The following is a 23672-nucleotide window of genomic DNA, read 5'->3' as shown; positions in this document are numbered from 1 at the left end:
ATCGCCCAAAAATTGTGTGTCGGTATCGGCCAAAATTTTGGTATCATCCCATCCCGAACACGCGCGCGCGCACACACACACACACACACACACACACACACACACACACACACACACACACACACACACACACACACACACACACACACACACACACACAAACACACACACACACAAACACACACACACACACACACACACATATATAATCTCTTCTTCCTTAATGCTAGAAGATTTAAGACAGTGAAAGTGTATAGAGGCGGCCCTAATTGCTATCAGTAACACTATCCATCAAAAGTCCGTAAGTTACACTATATCCAGTTATCCATCCAGGAGACCGTTGTAACATGATGTTGACAGGTTTTCCTCAAATCTAAAGTATCTCATCACAATTGTACTACCACTACAACCCTCGCGGCTTTCCACCTGACATGTATATAGTGTATATTCGTTTCTTAGTTATCGCTGTATTAGGACTGAAGAAGCCCCTCGTGGCGAAACGTTTCCTTTAATTAATGCCCTAAACTGTACATAAGTGTCTTTTTCCACACAGAAAAGATCGTAGATAAATTGACGCACAACTAACGAAGATCACTAGAAGTTATTGAGCTGACAAGAGATATTCCTCACTCAGTCAAGCGCTCTTTGTCAGATATTTGTATGATTTCGCTGCTCACAATAACATTGCGTTAAAACATTTCTATCATAGATTAAAATAGGTAATTTTTGTAGTTACTGTGTGTATGGCTGGCGAAATTATCAGGCAGCGTAGTTTCGTGTCCATTATATGTTAGATTCCTTAGCTAAAAAAAATATCCAGTTGATCCTTTAATATTCGGCAGAAAATACATTTGCAGGTATATCAATCCTCTTTCTCCTCGGGGTGGCAATAGTAAAGCTGAGGCCAAGCCAGACACCCTGAGAGGATCAGTGTGTATGACTCAGGGAGCTGAGGATGGCATATGATTCAAGAGGAAAAAAGTAACAATGGGCCAGTGGAGAGTTTCTCGCTCAAATGGGAAAAAGTAACAAAGGGGCAAAGAAGGCCGTATCCCTCAAGGGGCAAAAAAAGGTAAGAAACAGAAGTGAAAGGCGTCTCGCTGAGGAGGGTGACATATAACCGGCTCATCTTGATTTTTTTTTTTTTTTACGCTGCAGCCGCTGTAGTTCCCACTCAGAGAGACGCTCCTCTGTCTTTTGACACACGCTTCCTTATTAATATTTTTGTTATCAATATCGCGGTAACTTTTGTGAGCTGCACGCTCAGACGTTCACCTCCCCCCCCCCACACACACACACGACACACTATGTGGTGCCCGTATATTAAAATAAATATAAACACATCATAGATATCCGGTAAAACGGAACTCATAATTGGGAAACAAGATTTACGAAGAAAGACAAAACTGAAAAATGTCCTAGTCGGATGATAGGAGGAAATGATAGAATACTCATATACAAGATTATAGAAGGCTTTCAAGAAATGAAGAGACTTTATAGGCACTTAAGAAGGCAGAAAGAAGCCAAAATTGCAAAATAAGAAAAATGCAGTTTGGAAAGGGCACTAGAAATTTCTCTTTCGCAAATAGATAGGTAGATTGTTGGAAAGAGCGGAGAGGAGCAGTTAGTACTACGAACTTTGGAAAATTAATTTTTTTTATGATAGTGAAGACGAGTCACCGCAAACATATCTCTGTTCAGGTAATTACCAATAGGTAAATACAAAGAGTTAATTACACTTGTGAAAGAAACATATTGGGGCCGCAGACATCTCATAACCAAGTCTGGCATCGACAAAACCTCTTTACCATGGCTGGCCTCTTGTGAAGGAAATTTGAAATCGACTTTTAGAGGCAGTTTAAAGCTTTGGCTCCTCTCCCGGGCGCTCCTGGTCGACACATTTTCCTGTTTTCCTTTCTTTCTTTTTCAAAATGCTATCTTACATGTGTGTGTGTTTGTGTTTGTGTGTGTACGGATGCGTGAGCATGTGTTCACCTGTGTGTACTTGTAGAGGTCAAGTCTCAGCTCCTGGCTCAGTCTCTCAACTTGTTGTTTGCTAAATTTACTTCCTGCTAGCCTCGTGGGCCGCCATACTAACTCTGTAGACTACGTACGCAACTTTTCTACACTATTACTTCGACAAAGTTATTCCACTCCTAACCACCCTGAGGAAGAAATACTTCCTGACATCCAACTGTGCCCTTGCTGACCCGTCTTTTCTGGATCTTCTATCCTTTGTCATCATATTAATTTCTTTAAATCTCTCTTCGTAGTTCATTTTCCTTAACTAATACCAGTCTCGTTCCAAATCTCGGTACTTTCACCATGAGGTGTGGGCTCCATGTTTATGCATTTTCTTAGATGTGCCTAACATGTCATCAGCTGTCGTGAATGACTACTGAGATTCTTGGAAACTAATATTCGATTCGCTAAACGAGCATTCTCTGCAGGTGTTACACGGTTGATTTGTGCTTATACTATTTTATATTTGGCCCTATTCTCACCTCTAGGTCTTTCTCGAACGAGGTTTCCTGCCTCTGTCAGAGAGATTATACTCACTTTCTGGTCTTCATTCCCCTTCCCCAATTTTCATAACCTTGCATTTCCTATGCCTGAATTTCGGAAGCAACTTGTGTTACTAATCTTACCTTGTCCAAGTTCATTTGTAATCTATCCTTATCCTCATCAGTTTTTATTATCTTCATTAATTTGACATCTGCAACGAAGATACATTTGATTATCTGTTCGGATATGTCATTCATATATAACAGAAAGAGTACCTGACTCCATACTGATCCTTATGGAATTCCAGTGTCTCCCTCCACTGTAGTGCAGTCCCTGTTAAGCCTGCCTACTCCTCTGGTTTTGTCTCTTGTAGGGTGTGGTGTCAAATACCTTCGTGTAGTCAAAGAATATGGAGTCGACACCCATCCTTCTCCTTTTTGCGTAAATAATGTTACTTTGTTTTAGAATTGCAACAGGATTGAGAGACGGGATTTTCCATTTCTTAAACCCATGCTGGATGTTGTTATGAAACTACTTCTTTCAAGGTATTCCACTACTCTCCTCCTGATTGTCTTCTCATTACCTTACATAAAACGCATATCATTCACTCTTTTTTGCAATTTAATGCTTCTTGTCTATCCCCTTTATTAAATATTGGGACATACGTTGTCTTGCAACTCTGTTAATTAGCTAGTAAATGTTGACACTTCTATACATTTTAGCTTGCGGTTTGGACAGTGTGTCTGCACTATTTTCCAGTTTCCATGGTGATTATCATGTTCCAGTACTTTTAATGTATCCAGCTTACTCGGACGTTTCTTTACCTCTTCATCTGTTATGTGAATAGTGTCCAGTACCTGATCATGTATGATTTTTCTTTTACTCTTTTGTATTTCCAGTTTCATTGAGAACACCTTAAATCATTTGTTCAGCTTTTCTCAGACTTTTTTTGGTTTCTAATAAGTTGCCATTCCTTTGTCAGTTTTATTACCTAGTCTGTTACCATCGTCTTTCCTCTGATACGGCTGTGTTGCAGTTTTGGCTCAAACTTGGGTTTTGCTACTGTGCTATTCTCACACTGTCACGCAGCTTCTGTTCTTTGCTTATTACGTAATTTCTTCATCTTCTGATCACCTCTGTTTTCTTCTGTCCTTCGCTTTTCACATGTTATTCACGCTCTTGCATTTCTTGAGTTTCCTCCCAACATCTTCGGTTAAACTTCAGACTTTCTTTATTCTTACCGTTACTGCTGCTACTTCTGCGTATAGCGTTGTACTCACTCCACATTTTCTGACTCGTTCACTTCCTTTGTTGTATTTCCTTCCACTTCCTTTTCCCATTCTGGAATTCTCTCATCTCTGTATATTGTCCTTTTCTGAACTCTCAATTCTCCTGTCCTCCACCTGTTATTCCTCTTTCAGTGTTGACCTTCAGAAGGTATCCAGAACTCAGTACTGATTTTCTACTTTGAGTATCGTTCGAGTATCTGGAAACACGATAATAACTAACATTGCTAACAGTGTTTTCCTTGTCTGGGTTTCAAGTAGATTAGTTACAAAGTTGGATATTTTTGTTAAACAGATAAAACGGAAACTTCCTCAACAAGCACTCAATAGTTTGATTTTTGTTCTCATAACTTTCCACTTAACGTAGATCATTTACGCTGTAAATTTTGCAAATATAATCGAGCTCTACTTAAGAATTTTTTATCAAAGTTGTATTTAAAATTCTTGATGCAGTAAAAAAAATAATTTTTGTTAAAAAAATTCCCCCCAAAAATGCTGATGGGTGTGTCTAAAAAATGTGATAAAGTTTATTACAGTCAAACTGGAAAACGTCTTGATCTGAGATTACAACAACATAAGTATAACATTAGAAGTGGACAAGATTCTAATGATCTGTATATTCATGTGAGAGATATTAACCATCCAATTGACTTTCAAGAGGCCGAGAAAATTATGTCAAGCAGGTCCCTGATCGAGAGAAATATAATAGAATTAATTAATAAAAGAGTTTAAATTAATATGAATATTGCTTTAGGATTATACATATTGTGTACTAGCTCAACAAGCAGTATATTATATTATTTTACCCTCGAAACGATCAATAACAACACTGCACTAGCCAAGGAGTCGAACCCATGCTGTTTTGGCTCGCCTCATGGTAAGCAAAACAGCATGGGTTCGACTCCTTGGGTAGTGCAGTGTTAAGAATGATCAGTACCACTCATTTCGTGGGTACAGCAATGTAATATACTGCTTGTTGAGCTAGTATACAAACAGGGAGTAGAATCAAATTAACAAAGAGGCGTCCACACCACCATATGTCCTTCGATGGCGGTTACAACATCTAGCTTGGCTGGATGCGCTATTGTTCAGGATTGTGTGGTCTAGTGGTCTAAAGCGTCCTGCGTTTTCGCTTACCATGAGGCAGGCCAAAACAGCATGGGTTCGATTCCTTGGCTAGTGCTGTGTTGTTTTATATATATATATATATATATATATATATATATATATATATATATATATATATATATATATATATATATATATATATATATATATATATATATAAACATGAGTTTTACTATAAGAATTTTAAGACAAGGTACATCAGACCAAAGCTAATGTTATTAATCCTCATTTAAAATTTACTCATAGAAAACCTCGGTCTCTTCTATTTACCTATAATATAACCTAAATTTTTGTACTTTGTCTCCTTGCAACCCCACATAGCACAGCTGAAGCAGTATTCAGGTAATAGACTTTTGGGAACACTAATGAGTTCTTTGTTACACCATGCATACTCCTCGTTGTTTGTTATACCATGTATACTCCTCGTTGTTTGTTATACCATGCATACTCCTCGTTGTTTGTTATACCATGCATACTCCTCGTTGTTTGTTATACCATGCATACTCCTCGTTGTTTGTTATACCATGCATACTTCTCGTTGTTTGTTATACCATGAATACTCCTCGTTGTTTGTTATACCATGCATACTCCTCGTTGTTTGTTATACCATGCATACTTCTCGTTGTTTGTTATACCATGAATACTCCTCGTTGTTTGTTATACCATGCATACTCCTCGTTGTTTGTTATACCATGCATACTCCTCGTTGTTTGTTATACAATGCATACTACTCGTTGTTTGTTATACCATGCATAGTCCTCGTTGTTTGTTACACCATGCATAGTCCTCGTTGTTTGTTATACCATGCATACTCCTCGTTGTTTGTTATACCATACATACTCCTCGTTGTTTGTTATACCATGCATACTCCTCGTTGTTTGTGTCAGGGAGATGCCTTCTGCTCACCACACGTACTCCTGTCGGTGCCAGGGAGATAGTGCGCATGCCTATTTTATATCTTAAAATTTCGTAATGTTATATTTAACTATCAATTTATCTGACAGTAAATTTGTAGCCGGCAAACTTTATTGGTCCTTGTAAATATGCAGTGTGTGTGCACAGTGAGAAGTGCGCATCTCTGAGTATACACGAGAGGTGAACATATATCACTATAAGCACTAAGAGTTTACTTTAAGTCACAATTTAGGGGTTAACGTATCCTTTATATTAGTGCCCGTGGTATATTATAGCATTAATAACCCTTCGTAGTGAAGTTCTCTAAACCGGATTAACTAAGCAATCTATATGAATACTGTTTACAAGTGAAGAAGAGACTGGCAATGTTGAAATAAGAAATTAGTAGGGATATTGAAGCTTTTACTTGTTAAACTATCTTAGTTTTACGACCTGTCACTGCTGCTTTTCGAAGGTTGGAGGGTAAAAAGTTACTGATACTAAGAGAGCATTTTAATGGGTTTTTAAGCCTGCAGACAAATTGGCTGTTAAGATAATGGCCTTTCTTGATTAGCACTTTTAATTGCGTTGGAAGACGTTAAGATATTACCAGGGGCTGTGTGTCTTACCCTACTTTGCACGTGCGTGTGGGAATGTTCCCTTTGTTGTTTTATCTTGCTTGAAATTATTTATATATTGTCATTCATTAGAGGATGGTTTCAAATGAATTCTCTTTTGTTTAATGGAAGCAAAATTGATATATAATTCTTTACCACTGATAAAGCGTTACGTTTCATACGACTACTATAACGTTATCTATCATACTACGGACGTTATGTGTCATGCCAGTGATATAATGTTATGCATCATAACACAGATTAAACAGAGATGCAAGACATGACAGCATCACGCAGTTGTTGCAAATTTGTCGCCTTAACATTCACGCTGTGAATCTCTCGTTCCACTACGTCCCACAGGTTTACGCTAACTTCTGACCCCACCATCTGCACGTCGCAGCGGAAAGCACAATTCATCAGACCACGCGACATTTTTTTTACATTCTTCAACTGTCCAGTTTTGGTGAGTCTGTGCCCACTACAGCTTTATTTTCCTGTTCTTAGCTGACAAAAGTAGAACCCGGCGGGATCTGCTACTGTAGTCCATCCATCTTCTGTTGCAACAGGTAGCAATTTCAGCTACTGTCTCCTCCCTGTCAGATGGAATCAGTCTGACCCTTCTCCGACCTCTCAATAGCAAGGTATTTTTGCCCACAGAACTGCCACTCACTAGATGCTGATTTCCCAGGAGATCAACAATTTTTGAGATAATCCACCCCGTCTAATAATCATTCCACGGTCAGAGTCACTTCGTTCACATTTCTTCCCCATTCTGATGTTTGGTTTGAGCAACAGCTGAACCTCTTGACCATGTCATGTATTTTCTATTGCGTTACATTGTTGTACGAAGCTGTGTTATATTCCATAATAAGATTCCTGAAGATGAAGGATTTATCATCGAAACATTGATTTATCCTACAATAAATATTCTGTGAAGAAATTTTAGTCTTACCTTACTACCAAATTTTTGTGTTTATATATATATATATATATATATATATATATATATATATATATATATATATATATATATATATATATATATATTTATATATATATATTTATATATATATATATATATATATATATATATATATATATATATATTTATATATATTTATATATATATATATATTTATATATATATATATATTTATATATATATATATATATATATATATATATATATATATATATATATATATATATATTTTAAATATGTCGTGCCGAATAGGCAGAACTTGCTATTTTAGCTTAAATAGCAACGCTCATCTTGCCATATAGGACAAGTGAAAATTTGTGTATGCAATAATTTCGCCAAAATCGTTCTGAACCTAACGAAAAAAATTTATTTCACTGTGTTTACTTAGTATTAAATTATTGTAAACGCATCTAAAATATATTTAGTTGGGTTAGGCTAAAATAAATTGTTCTTGTAATAATAAGGTTAGGTAAGTTTTCTAAGATTCTTTTGGTGCAAAATTATAAATTTTTACATTAACATTAATGAAAAAAATATATCTTTAAACGTATAAGAGAAAATTTCAGAAAGGACTTAATTTTAAATGAGTTCTTGCTAATTGACCAGTTTTACATATTCGGCACGACATATATATATATATATATATATATATATATATATATATATATATATATATATATATATATATATATATATATATATATATTATATATATTATATATATATATATGGAGTCATAATCAAGGATTGTTCTCAACACAGATTAACCGAACATAATTATGTTTTATTACTCCTGAAATTTTTGCGAGGATGCGGTGAATGGTGTGTGTAATGACAAATAGAAGTGAAACAGCTGATAGTGATGTTTGTCAGAAATTAATTTTGTTCTGATCCCGATCGCAGTTACATTATGACCCTTTCGTAACACGTTTGGTAGTTTGACAGGCATTCGGTGGCTTATCAATACGCTCCATAAAATTTAAATATCACATATGCGATGATAGGCTTTCCACCCCCTGTAAAAATAACAAAATAACATTTGTTTTCTTGAACTGGGACAGCCAAGGATGGCCCGTTCACATAGACAAACCGGACAGTCCCCTGGGATGCCACGTTAATGTGGTGCTAAATTTGAAGAATAAAATCATGCTTGAAAAAATTGAAATTGAAATGATGAAAAAATACAAATAAAATAACGAATAAGTCATTACTTGCATTTCCGTCCACGTACCGACGGAATATAAATTGTAATTAATTTCTTTACATTTCTGAGAATTTATGTGAAATCTTTTATTCACTGCAAAAATAAATGTTTTATGGGTGGGAGCGGCGATTGCCAGGCTGCTAGTTGAGCCAGGTGCTGGAGCCGCCCCTGGCAACACTGTATCCTATCAAAACATGAATCACAAATGTTTTATCTATATTTTATAAATTTAATGAAGGTAAGCGAGACGTAGTTTTACAAGAAATATAAGAAAATGCAAATTTAACGTATATTTACCTAATGAAAATTACATAATGAATATGATAAATTAACCATTTAATAGTAAAAAAAAAGTGAAATGACATTTTGGTATTGTTTAACTGAGTTTTCAGGTTGTGTATGTGTAGCGATTCCAATAACGTAAAGTCGAGAGAATTAACGTATTTAAAATTATAAGGTCAGAGGAGTTTGATTATTCTTAAGGGAATTTTCTCAAACTTCTGAATGAATTAGCTACAAGATATTACCTTTATGTGGAAACAATCAAACCTAAGTTACGTAAAGCGATACTAATATATAGCAACTAATTAGTAAATACAAATTGAAGGAATATATGAGAAAATAGTTCAAATATTAATTATAAAAGCTCTTCTCTAATGGGACTAGCAGATCCATAGGATGGATGAGTAATATACTTAATATCTCAAGGTGCTAGATGCACTGAGATACAGGAATCAGTATTTTTTATCAAAATATTTATTGTTTGTAATGAAGTAAATGCAAGGGATAATTATTATTCTGATGTTTTTTATTTCTAACTCAAAATTGGGCAAATTAGAAAAAAGTACTTCAGTAATCAATTTTAATATCTAATTTAAATAAATCTGGAATAAAAGATAAATGATCCAAACTCAAACCAGTGAATGTTGGTTTGCCGCACAAATCTTGAGCAAGTCTAACATTGAGAATATGTGATTCTTGTGGACCTCAACAGTTGCTAATATTTTTTTCGACTTGAGTATTTATTTTTTTTCCATCATGGTCTTCCCGCTTCACTGGAAAAAAAAATATTGGCATATTGTCTTTTCAATAATGGTTTCCAAAAGGAAATAATTAAGCATGGTAGTTTCATGCCAAAAGTGGTAAACAAAATTATGTCCACGTGGAGAGCCTATTGCAGCCTAATCAGAGAAAGAATCATGAAAAAAATAAAAATTAGCTTTATTTTTGGTTATAGTCTGGTAGCAAACAAATTATTTTCCTGAATCTCGAGTTTTGTGGTGCATAATTGTTAGCAGGAGAATTTCACTCTTTTGGGAGTCTAGGTAGGTAATTTGTCATCCTCGAAGAATATGTAAAATCCGAGATGACAGTTAAGACGGTCACCGATCACTTGTGAATTCATAAAAAAAGATGTATCATCATTTATATGGAGTAATTAAGTCCTGCATTTTATAGATTCTTCAGGTCAAAGAGATGACCTTCGATGCATTAGTCATGATAGGATGAGTCATGTGAGAACTCAAGATGACTACCTGTTTAATTTCGCTTATCAGTAAAGCTGGACAGGTTTTTAAATAAAAATGAAAGTATTCAGTTTCTTAATTCTTTATATAGTTTTGAGAATGGTAACGTCATTTTTTTCTTTTACAAAGTGGATGAAGCTTTCAAAATGCTTCGGTAGTAGGTATCCATCAGAATATTATTACATACAGAGCATCTAATAGCAGAACCCTTAATTAATGCTTCCAGTCAACACCGAGGAGAAAAAATTCACGAGAAACTACAAAAAATTGAATGAATATGAAAGTGTTATCCTCACGTGCAAAATAAAATCATTACCATCAAAAGCAGTGTTTGTTCATTTACATCAACAATACATATACAACGCCAGACCGGCGAATAAAACGAAAGTCCGAAAGTGAACCTTAACCACAAAAAAACTGCGTCTTTCCGAAGTTAAATTATTTAACTTGAAATTGCATTGGTTATTCTTTGGGAAAGTACGCTCATACATTAGGCATGTAACTCTTTCAGGATATCTTCGTAGAATGGCAGACCTAGGAACTGAGCTGTCCTTCAAACATTCGATTCTTAAAGTCCGTAGTGAAGGAAATAATGAATGAGAAAGCCAGGTTCAGGTTACACTACAAGGTGTTGTGAGTGACATGCATGCAACAAATACCTGCTACATCACACCAAACATAATGATTTTGCTATTTTATTTTTGATAAATCAAATATTTGAATTTCAGTTGAGGTACACAAGTGTTACTCATCACACGATGTAAGTACTTAAGAGTATTCACATATATGTTTAATCAAGACTACAGAAGAGTTTTGATAACAGACTCTGTGAAGATGACGATAATGACATGGTCAGGATTATCATTAAAAGTCTTGCAAGAGTGTATAGATATGGTGCCCAGAAGAAATAAATACAATATCAGTTTAGACAAAGAGCCCTACATTGATAACGTCTGTATGATACTACTATTACATTTAGATTTTTTTCAACGTCATGTACAGGTAAATAATGGTGTAAACCGACACGTGGAGAAAGACAGTGTTGTGGTGAAACCTTTATTACTGCTACAACGTTCTGCCTAAGGCTGAACATAATCAAGTATGCGAAAAACTTATATATACTTCTTTAAAATCTAAATTGGCACCCTGAGGTTAAGCTCGAAAGAAGACACAGGAGAGGCCCAAGAGGCTGTAAAGGAAAAAGTCCTGGGTTTAGGTAAGGGGTGAGGTCAGAGAGGTAAGCCGAGGGGCCAGGAACTGGTATTATTTTTAATATAAGAGTCATGAATGATGTGTATGATGGGTCCAGCCAGTAAGTGCTTTTAATTGTTATGCTCAATTGTCTCAGCAAGATGGATGGTTGTCGCCTCCAAAATCTTGTACTAGGTTTTGTCGTCCCCTGAAAGCATTTGTTGCGCTGCTTCCCAGTTCATATTAGAGTGTAGCGTACAGTGGACGATGCATGCATTGTTGACCTTATTCACTTAGCGTGCATGTTTGTGTTCCTGAAGGCAGGTCCGATGATCGCGCTCTCTTCCCGCTACGTTAACCTTGCTGCATGCCCCCTACACCGAATACTGTAGACCCATGCAATAGTTTTTTTCATGCGTGTGTGAGGTCTGGTGGTCACTTTCGTTATTTTAATTGGAACAGCAGCCACGTCCATACTGGCTTTGTGAACAAGGGGGTGATAGACTTGCCTACCTGCGTTGTGAGACGCGCGAGACAACGCTGATGCTTGGGCCTTCCCTGTGAGTGGTGTAAATTAGTAGGGCCTTTTTCTTACAGGCGTTTATAGTGTGTGGCGAAAGCCTGAGGTTTGCAAAAGCGTCCTTTATGTATTTCTGCGTCTCTGACAAGATTTAGTCTTCAGAAATTCTGAGGGCGTGAAGAAAGGAACTTGTGATGACTCTTGAAGTCGAGATGGGAAAAGAAATAAGTTATATTACCCTTATTAGTAAGCTTTAAGAGTGTTACATTATTTAATGAGAAAGATAACAAGAAAAGACAAGGAATCATATTATTTGGTCTGGATAGTGAATTGCATAGAAGTTTATGTGAATTTGAGAACATTTCTGAATTAATGAAGGTAGAAAAGTGTTGGAACGATGACCAGAACGTCATCCATCTACCTCAGCTATATTCCTGATCATTAGTAATAAAAATCATCTTGAGGTCTTGCTCTAGATGAGGATCTTTTAGACCTGTATCCAGTAAACTTTGGGTGGGAGAAAGACAAGCTTACTGAGTGTCTCTGCGGCGTCTCCTTATCTCAGGATCTTTGGGTGGCATCACCAGAGGTCTTGAAACTGATCAACTGCAGCTATGCAGAGAATAATCCTACTTGTCTCTTAAATGGGGATGTGCAGCTGCTAATATTTCTTGTTCTGTGTTTTGCATATGTGGAGGATTGGGGAGTTGTTAAAGCCATATTACAAAGGACAGTCTGGAAGATGACGCAGAGGAAGAAGCTCATGAAAATGATGATAGAAATGACATGTTGGCTTTATTTCATTTCTTTCTTAGTTTAGTATTAGTAAAAAGATTTAATGTTAGTGTCAAGGAAAGCCCATAGCTTAAATTTTGACCTTCGTTTTTTACTGAAGACATTGCTGTGGCATTAGAAACTGTAATATTATCAGCGAGTATAGATATCAGTGTAATTACAGGCGGAAATTCCTGGGCAAGTATGATTGCTAGAGGACTGGAAATAATCGACCACGTGTGTCACATACACTGTTTTGTTTACAAATGAATAGCAATTATTGTTAATCATTCTGCATTATCTATTTGAGTGGCATCTGTAATTGCATAGTAAAATGTTTGTTTAAAGTGTTCTGAATCGGTTTCAAAATAAATGTATGATTTGTGAAACTATTAATATGTTATGTAGTTAACTTTCCTTCGTCTACTTAATGCACAGGACGCTGAGAAAGCCAACGTCTTAATGCACAGGACGCTGGGAAAGCCAGCGTCTTAATGCACAGGACGCTGGGAAAACCAACGTCTTAATGCCTATAATACTACTATTTTTTTAAACTGATGTGAGTCGAATATCTCATTTGTACTTAATTATAGTATAGAAGGTTACTTCCTTTACCTAAAAGTAACATGATATTAGCAATATATTTGATTGAAATATTCAGTATATATATATATATATATATATATATATATATATATATATATATATATATATATATATATATATATATATATATATATCGTGCCGAATAGGCAGAACTTGCGATCTTGGCTTAAATAGCAACGCTCATCTTGCCATATAGGACAAGTGAAAATTTGTGTATGCAATAATTTCGCCAAAATCATTCTGAACTTAACGAAAAAAATATATTTCACTGTGTTTGTTTAGTATTAAATTATTGTAAACAAATCTAAAATATATTTAGTTGGGTTAGGCTAAAATAAATTGCGCTTGTTATAATAAGGTTAGGTAAGTTTTCTAAGTTCCTTTTGGTGCAAAATTATAAATTTTTACATCAACATTAATGAAAAAAAAATATATCTTTAAACGAATAAGAGAAATTTTTAGAAAGGACTTAATTTTAAATGAGTTCTTGCTAATTGACCAGTTTTACATATTCGGCACGATATATATATATATATATATATATATATATATATATATATATATATATATGATAGAACAGGAGCCACTGGTTGGCGAAACGTTTCCACAGTAAAGATACCCAAGTGTTACACAGGTGTCTCATTCATCAACTTGTTGGTTTTCTGAACTATTTATCTCCAGTCGGCTGAGAACAAGAATGCACCATAATATTCCAGGTTTATTCACCTTTCCACCAGACTCTAAGTCCTGCAAGCATTTCGGATTCAGGAAATTATTTCTGCCTCTGTTACAGGTACATTGGTAAACACAAACTAAAACCTAACCGCCGGAAAGGATTCTTTACTTAGAATGAAATATCTAAGAAAGAAAACCTAAATTATAGTTAAAATTACCAAGTACTATTATTTTTTTTAAAGAAACATCTGATTTATGTATCGTATGCAAACCATAAAATACCCAGGGCAAAGATGGAAGAGAGAAAGTTAAATATATTTTGAGAGTTACATTTTCCTGTCTCTAAATATTTTATTTCAAATATAGAGAGAAAATCAGGAATTATTCTAAATTTACTCAATTCCGATAACATCTCAATTCTGTAAAATTTACGCCCTATTATCTTTACCTGGGCATTTGTATAATTTGTATTATAGTACTTAAAATTATTAAAATAAAAGAGAAAACAATTATATTTAATTTCCTAATATTATATGTGATCAAACGAAGAAATAATTCCAGTAAGGGAGATTCATCCAAAATTTTTATTCCTATTAATATTAAAAGTCATGAGTTAAGATACAATCATTTCAAAACCCGAAAGTGCTTAAAGATTTTTCCTCGTAGCCCTTATATTTATTCTCCCAGGTTATGGATCTTTGTGATGTGCACCACATTGATGAGATGAGCAACACTTGGGTATCTTTACTGAGAAACGTTTTACATCCACAGGAAGCCTTAGAATCTATTACAGCGGCGTGAAGATGGAGCCTTGTATACTGGACGCAGAGAGATGTTCTGCTAGGTAGCATTAGTCAGGTACACCTAAAACATTCGGGTGATCTTTTGTCTTCCGCATTTTCAGCCTAGATGTTAAAAACAAGAGAGTGGCTTATTACCACATCACGTCTCTCTTTACCAACGTCCTTACTCATTATGACGTCAGTATTGTAACACAGAGGCTTACCGACAACCACAACCTCCCACTACCAAGACCTCATCAGTCAAGCGGATCACTGTATCAGTTTAACTTCATTAAGTATCAAGATAACGGCTGCAAACAAAGCTTTGGGCTGACAACGGACAGTATCCTCAGTGATGTGCTTGCCAGCCTCTTTGTGGAGAATCTGGAGACCTAGAAATTCAGCATCTTCATTTTGAAGCTAAACCTAAACCCTACTTAGATTAACTATGTTAAAACAAAATTTATGAACAACAACCTTGTTGATACAAGTCATATTATCATTTACACCGAAGTTCACTGTCATTAATATATTTCAATACGTATATCCAATAACCAAAAATATGTTTTGCTTTAGTATTTAGCACTGCAAATGTAATACGAAATTGTTACATAAAACCTTAGTGTCGCAAGTCATTCATCAAATTGTTATATAAAATGTCAGAGATTGCAAACCATTCTATTCTAGTTAATTAACTTTCATAATTGTTCAGTAGTTATAAGTTAATTTGAAGGATTCCGGAAATGCCCTGCATAACAGGAGGCTTTATATTAATTAGGTGTTACATGCCACTTAAGATAAAGTCTTCTTTATACGTTGACGATATCTTGGTGTTCTATCTCAGAAGTTTTAATATCCAGACACTCTTCGACAAAATCATTGCATCTCTAAAAATAAGGTAGACTCTCTTCCCACGATGCCTTCTTGTGCAACTCTTCTCTTAAAAGCGTATAAGAACCTCGTCAACAAGGATTATCTTATACACTTCTATTCACACGATGAAACTCAACAAAAAACAGGTGTCCATGCTGACCTAACGGCATCTCCAGTCCCTGTTTCTTGAAGAATGTCTCTTCATAACACCAGTTTTCAGTCTTCATTTTCCCTCTTCATCCGGAACTATAGGCTCAACTATAGGCTTCCAGGTAGTTCTCAATGTTTCAATGTGTGGATGCTACCACAGTTACTAACCAGGGGCTTGCTAGAAGCATTATGAATGTAGCTACTGTAGCTACATCCCACATCAAAAACCTCACTGCGAAACGAAATCTTACACCTCTTATCTCCAGGCGTTTACACTAATCCCTGTAGACACACTTCCAAAAACATATATAGGAAAGAAGAATAGAAATTTATTTGCTTGAATGAACATCGAGTCACCTGCAACAGGGCGACTTAAACAACGCCTGTGTCCTCCACAGAAACTCCACGAGACATTTGATGATTTGGTAACAGGTACATTTCGTAGTCCCTAAACCTAACCGGTTTCTCCGAATTCTTTCACACATTAACATCACGTTAAGTCATAAAAACTACTTGTCTCTACTCCAGTCGAACGCGCTCTCACAAGCTTAATGAACGTCCAAGCACCTAGCACTCATAAATGTCCTTTACCCCTTCGAAGCATCCAACCTTTCCTGGGACAACCCATATACCTTCTTCCCTCTACCCCAGATTAATACGCATTCCTAGCAGTCCTATTTTGCTCCTTTCCCTCTAAATGTTCAGATCACTCCTCAGCCTTCTTGAACAATATTTTTAGTAACCATATGTTTTTTCATCTCCAAGCTCCAAATATTCTGAATATTCACACCATACATTGCCCTCAAACACGACATCTCCACCTCCTTCATTGGGGACATTGGAGATTTGTGTACTCACCTCTGTGTGATGCATTGGTCAAGTCTTGGCTCCGGGCCTAGCCGCTTCGCTTGTTACTACTAGGCTCACTCCTTTCTTCGAGAGCCTTAATGTACCTCTTCTTTAAGCTAGGTACTGATCCTGCCTCTACCACTTCTCCAGGTCGATCCACTTCCTGAATATTCTAAGACTGAAGAAATACTTTCTAATGTCCCTCTGACTCGTGTGTGTTTTCAACTACCAGCTGTTCAAGCAACACAGTTTAATATAGTAACCTTCAAGTAACAGTTTAATTCATAGTTTAATGACCATGTTGTTACAGTCATTATGTAAGTCAAGAACCTTCAGTGATGATATATACAAGCAGTTATACTCACAGATCCAAGTTCAGCGTCGTAATGTAACTTTAGCACCATTAGAATGACAATTCAGTCTACAGTGTAGACGTCTAGTCGTTAATTCTTGGGCCAAACTCAACAAACTAGTACAGTGCAAACAATACTATGACCTTCACAGGGAAGTACTAAACCCCTAGGGAACTTTGCTCAAGGGGAGGGTAGCTCCAGTTCACTGGATCAAGACCTCTTCATCGTCAATACACCTCTCTTGAAGAGACTAGACACACAAGGTGAATAGCCTGGGATCCTCAGCGTTGTCTAGGCAACCTCTGCCATACTGATATTCCTCGTAGGCAAAACATAAGCATTTGACGGTGTTCAGGTCAAATTTTTATTTATTTATTTTTTTTTTACCCGAGAGACGAGCTTATATGACAACGCCACTCATGCTCGAGATGCATTTGCATACTAGTGGCTTTCTTTTCTGCCTAACAATGTTTTCTTACATGCAAACTACATTATCTTTGTGCAGTATAAAATAAATAAGAATTTGAATTTGAATCCTTACTCTAGTACCGACGTAAGGACAGTACTGAACAGAATCACTCATCCTGGGAGAGAACATACTGTCATAGCGACTGTACGGTACAGCATCACTCATCCTGGGAGAGAACATACTGTCATAGCGACTGTACGGTACAGCATCACTCATCCTGGGAGAGAACATACTGTCATAGCGACTGTACGGTACAGCATCACTTATCCTGGGAGAGAACATACTGTCATAACGACTCTACTGGACAGCATCACTCATTCTGGAAGAGAAGTTACTGCCTGCTTCTTGATTCGCCGGGACTGTCCCGGCCAGGTCTTTTCTAGTTGGTGACCCGGCAAGTTCCATAACGACTCTACTGGACAGCATCACTCATCCTGGGAGAGAAGTTATTACCATAACAACTGTACTGGACAGCATCACTCATCCTGGGAGAGAAGTTACTACCATAACAACTGTACTGGACAGCATCACTCATCCTGGGAGAGAAGTTACTACCATAATAACTGTACTGGACAGCATCACTCATCCTGGGAGAGAAGTTACTACCTTAACAACTGTACTGGACAGCATCACTCATCTTGGGAGAGAGGTTACTACCATAACAACTGTACTGGACAGCATCACTCATCCTGGGGGTGAACTTACTGCCATAAATTCTACTGAAACGCATCACTCATCTTGTGAGTAAACAGATACACCTGTAATTACCTGTAATCTCTTCCGGAGGTCACCACGTCTAGCGGGCAGGTCCCAGACCTCCTGGTTGCCGGCCTGATCCATCAGGTTGTTGGTGACCTCCGCCTGTATTCCAACGTATACGCAACAACCCGGCTGATTAGGAACCGGTTTGTAGAATTTATCGAGTTCTTTCTTGAAGGCAGCTAGATGTTTTTTGATATTCCTATTTCACGTGAAGGGAGGTGCTGAGGGGTGTTGGTCTCTTTACACCTACTGATCTCTCTCTTTACTCATCACTTCCCTGCTTTTCACCGGAGGTGAGCATACCGCCCTAAAGACACTGTATTTCAGTCAGTATAGTTGACAAACACGCCTCAAAAAAACAAAAAACGAATCATACTAGAAGAATCAGGCGGAGAGAAAGCGCCAACAATAACATTGTTTTGGTCTCTTACATACTGTAGATGACTCAATTAATTTTGGTAATGCGATTACTTAATTAAAGGCTGAGAAACAGCTAAAGACTAAATTTTAATCAAATTCTTTGTAGTACCCACCCTTAGACACACAAACTGTAATGGTGTTCTCTCGGATGTGAGCTTTCGAAAAATCTCCATTATTGTAACTTCTACTTGGATTCGTCTTATTTACCCTCGGAAAGTAACATATAATAAACGAGATTTTTTTTTAATTAATTCTAAAAAGTAAAAGAAACTGAATTCAGTCAGTCAGTGAAATACTAGACTCAAAAGTTTATAAACAATTCAGCATATGGGATCGAATCCGTGCTAGTCCACACACCTTTGTACCTATATGGTGAATTTTATTCAGTACTCGACTATGTGACTTGTGGCAACAGTGGGACTCATTACGATCGATGGTAAAAGTCTTGGTGTCAGTACTAATGTACCAGTGTAGTGGAAGGGTAAAGATGACAACAGTTTTCCATGTTACACAGTAAATTGTAGCATTATTGGTACATACAGGGCACTGTTCTGTGTTTAAAATCTTATTGGTTAATATTTAAAAAAAGAGCCGTCGTTATTAAATGTAAATAATAATGTAGCTATGTATTAATTCAGATGAATTGTCTCATTAACGGGAGAGTTGGCCTTGGCTTCCTACATAGGAGGAAAGTCATTAGAATTTTAGCAATCTTACTGACAAATTTAAAATCCTCTACAAGGTCCTCACAGCCGTATATCCTATAAATGGAATACTAGTCAGCCTTTCTATTAGCGTTCACATTCCTAAAACAAAGCGAAACTACTACTATCCCATCATCTTTGATGGGATTGTAGCAATTTTGGATGGTATGGTTAGTAGCTCGTCAGATCGTCGTCTAGGATGCACTTTATTTTCTCGTTCTCTATTACGTGTTTTCACATGAGCTCTGACCTCCATAACTGTGTTATGCGTTACAGTGTAAGTTAGCCTTGGACCAATTAAGACTTAACATCTTTCAATGCGGGGAAACTTATAACTGGTCTCTCTTATCCAACGTCAAATAAAACTCGTTCTCTAAAATTTCTATATTTCTAGAGCTACAAAGGCTCTTCTTTTCAGTCCTGTTAAATTTAAAATCAAATTTAATCGTCTCTTCACTGTTAGTGTCCTTAAAATTCAGCACACAAGTTGCCTCATTCTGTCTCTCAGTCGGCATATTCACATTCACTTCCTTATTCGCAGTATTCTCCCACAATCATCACAGCTCTTCATGTCTCTTAACATCATTAGTTCATCACCCAGAGCCTACCCAACTGCTCTCATTCTCAACTTAACACCTTTACGTAATCCTCTTCCTCAAGTGAATCCCTCTCATTCCTTGCAGTTTTCCACCATTTTCTCCACTCGCCACCTCTCCGAATTTTAACTAGTTCCCATTTTCCAGCCTCTAAGTTGGGTATCAATTTCCACTTTATTTTCAGTTCTGCGTTTCCTCCTAATAAATTTTCGAGCTCAATGTCTCTCTCTCATGATTTCGATTCGTGCCTTGCTTCGTCATGGACCATTGACAATGAAAAATAGATACAATATTGTATGATTATCCTTCTCGGGGTCGATTAGTATTTCCTCCATTGTGGTTATATATTTCATTTCAATAATTATATCACTGATCTCAGTTTCAGGAATCGGATTGTCTATTTTGGGCTGCGAGACTTCTCTGACCCCATATCAGTTATTTAAGAGTAACATGAGTACATCATTGATTGGGTACAAGTAACACAATATGCTGTTTATGGCCTTTTATTGAGAAGTTTCATTTATCAGGGCCTTTATATCAGTTACTTATCGGTATATTCTACCATTGAGTTGTATTTCTGGGATGTTCTGGGGTTCACCACAGCTTTAACCTACCAGTCACAAATCTCGTATTAAGATTTACAGATGTAATGACAGCCTCGTGATAGACATTGTCTTTTCACTGTAGCTTCTCGTCATAGAACAACTTGTGTGTATGCCCTGTTAATTCCTGGAACAACAAGCTTTGATTATACGTAGGCATTTACCAAACTTACGTGCTTCCCTTAGGAAGGGTGCAAAAGCTGACGTATATTGAACCTCACCTACCCCCTCAGTGTTTTTTTTTTATCTAGTGGCTTCTGTATTCCTGGAAGCCATTGCAAAGCTCACATATTTCATATTGGAGGAACAATGGCACTTAACGCATCCAGGATTTCAAAATTCATTAGCATAAAATTTTCGATATTCTCGATGGCTTTTGCATATTTTGTAAAATATTTGGTTTTGTACTTAGCACTTGGTGTGGTGACGATCAACCCGCAGCACTCGCACATAGATTAAGAGAGGGATTTTTCTTGTCTTAAACAGGCAGCGACTTCTTTCTTTGCTTTCAGGGTTAGCCTCTTGAATCACTGTTTACAGTTTGGTTTTGACGTTACTTCCTATATATCTTATGTTCCACAGCCATATCTGGTGTTCGTTTTATAGGTCCCAATAAATAGCATATTTATATTTATTTCATACCTCACCGCAGTATGTTATTGTGTGTTTGTGGTGTTTCATGTCGTCAGTTTCCTCATTTCTTCTTGGGAAGTTTTCCCTATTGATTGGCCTCATTTCCTAATTTATATAAAAAAAATCATGTTATTTGTTGGGCGAAATATGATTTTTAAAAAGTATTGCATCGTTCATCATTTCATAATCCTTATTTTATTTTAAGATAAAGCAAGCACAGCTCCATTTTCATCATTCTTTCAACAAAGCCTCATTTTCGAATTAAATCAAATCTTCAGCTTCATTTTCTAAAAAATATAAACATACATGCACTACGAGCTCTTGTCTATGAGGCTTTACAATCACCAGATTTTATATTAGTTCATCATACTGGACGTCACAGAGAGCGAACTTGTATATATATATATATATATAGATATATATATATATATATATATATATATATATATATATATATATATATATATATATGTATGTATTATTTATATATATGTCGTGCCGAATATGTAAAACTGGTCAATTAGTAAGAACTCATTTAAAATTAAGTCCTTTCTAAAAATTTCTCTTGTACGTTTAAAGATATATTTTTTTCATTAATGTTAATGTAAAAATTTTTAATTTTGCACTAAAAGAATCTTAGAAAACTTACCCAACTTTATTATAACAAGAACAATTTATTTTATCCTAATCCTTCTAAATATATTTTAAATACTTTACAGTAATTTAATACTAAACAAACACAATGAAATATATTTTTTTCGTTAGGTTCAGAATGATTTTGGCGAAATTATTGCATACACAAATTTTCGCTTGTCCTATATAGCAAGATGAGCGTTGTTATTTAAGCCAAGATCGCAAGTTCTGCCTATTCGGGACGACATATATATATATATATATATATATATATATATATATATATATATATATATATATATATATATATATATATATATATATATATATATATATATATAAAATGTAGCTGGGATCGAATATGTAGTTTCATGTGTACGAAGCCAGTGCTCAACAACTGAGCCATGTTACTTACAATAGAAAGACGACACGATGTCTAATTCGGGAAAAAAATTTTATAGCTAGCACTTTTTACCATCGCCTTTGGAGTCTTACCACTGTTTCTTTGAATTTACAGGCGTTCATTACGGCTTTCCGAGTACACTTTATATAGGTGCTGTATGCTTCTAAGATTTAATGCTCACTACGGAATATAATAATAATGATAAGTGTTAAGTATCCTAATTAATTTTGCATATGCAATAGGATTAAAATCTAATAAACAAACCAACCAAATTATCGGCTCCCAGTCTTGCCGCCTCAACGCAGGAAACCGCCATTTTACATTTTTTCCAAATTCTTAGGTTGCTTCTTGAGCGCTAGTATCGCCTTGCTGACTGCTACGTCCACTGGACCAAGTAGTAACTGTAGAAAATAATGTATTTTCCGGAAAAAATACAGTGTATTTTTTATGTAAATTAGTGTAATACATTGTATTTAATAAAATTTGTTATAAAAAATGGGAAATTCTGCGCCTGCGCAGAAGAGACTCGCCATTGTTGTTTTGAATTGGGTAAGAAACGTTAGTGAATAATCGGAAGAATTTTCGTAGCTCTAGAGGTTAAATTGGGCTGACACCTCTCAAATAGGAGCCGAAATTGTTTAATGTGCATTCCTGCATAACTTGAGATATCAGGTGACTGGACAAGACAGCTCCAGGAACCTCAGATAAGTCTGTTTATGTTGTAATTCTGGCCAGTGTTATTTTCATGGATAGACAGTGAAGTTTTTTGAGTATGATACACCTTAATCTTCAGTCAAATTGGTGAGTGATATTAAGATATATTCTCCTTCTGTTATATAAATGTGTATATATATATATATATATATATATATATATATATATATATATAATTATTTATTAATTTTAATATACAGTCCACAAACTTATATATTTACCAGAATTCCTGGTGATGCATATTTCATTTGTAATTAATAGGTCTTGAGCAACTTGTGGATATGACAGTTGTAGGTATCGAAGGGGGACATTTTTGTGACCTAGGTGTCCCAAATTCCTACTTGTCTATGTAACTTTGATAAATAATAATTATCTTTGTTACCATTTAATGGTATATACCTTGTGAGTTACATCCAGATAAATGCAATTTTCCACAGTAACCGTCAAATGTAATAATAATAATAATAATAATTGTAATCAGTTTATGCTCTAAACCTATAATGAGCCTCATAGAGGCTTAGAATGAGTTTAAAAATCTCATAGACATGCGCGGTATGTTGATATTGTTAGTGCGGCTTACCTTGGAAAATGGCTGACAATATACAAGTCAGTAGCTTGCGATGCCACAAGAAAACGTCAATAGAGGTTTGAACTCGAATTTTTCTTTCTCTTGAATATCTCTTTCTCGTTCTCATTAATTTTCAGTTCCATCATTCTTTGTATACATTAATTCGCATTTTTATTTTTACTTTCTTTGGAAGTAAGTGGTGCATTATACTGACAAAATGTGGGGAAAAAAGACATTGAACTGTACACAAGTG

This window comes from Cherax quadricarinatus, chromosome 39, assembly GCF_038502225.1.
Source record: "Cherax quadricarinatus isolate ZL_2023a chromosome 39, ASM3850222v1, whole genome shotgun sequence".
NCBI classification, from domain to species: domain Eukaryota; kingdom Metazoa; phylum Arthropoda; class Malacostraca; order Decapoda; family Parastacidae; genus Cherax; species Cherax quadricarinatus.
The sequence above is the reverse complement of the archived record's forward strand: the minus strand, read 5'-3'. Positions refer to the sequence as shown.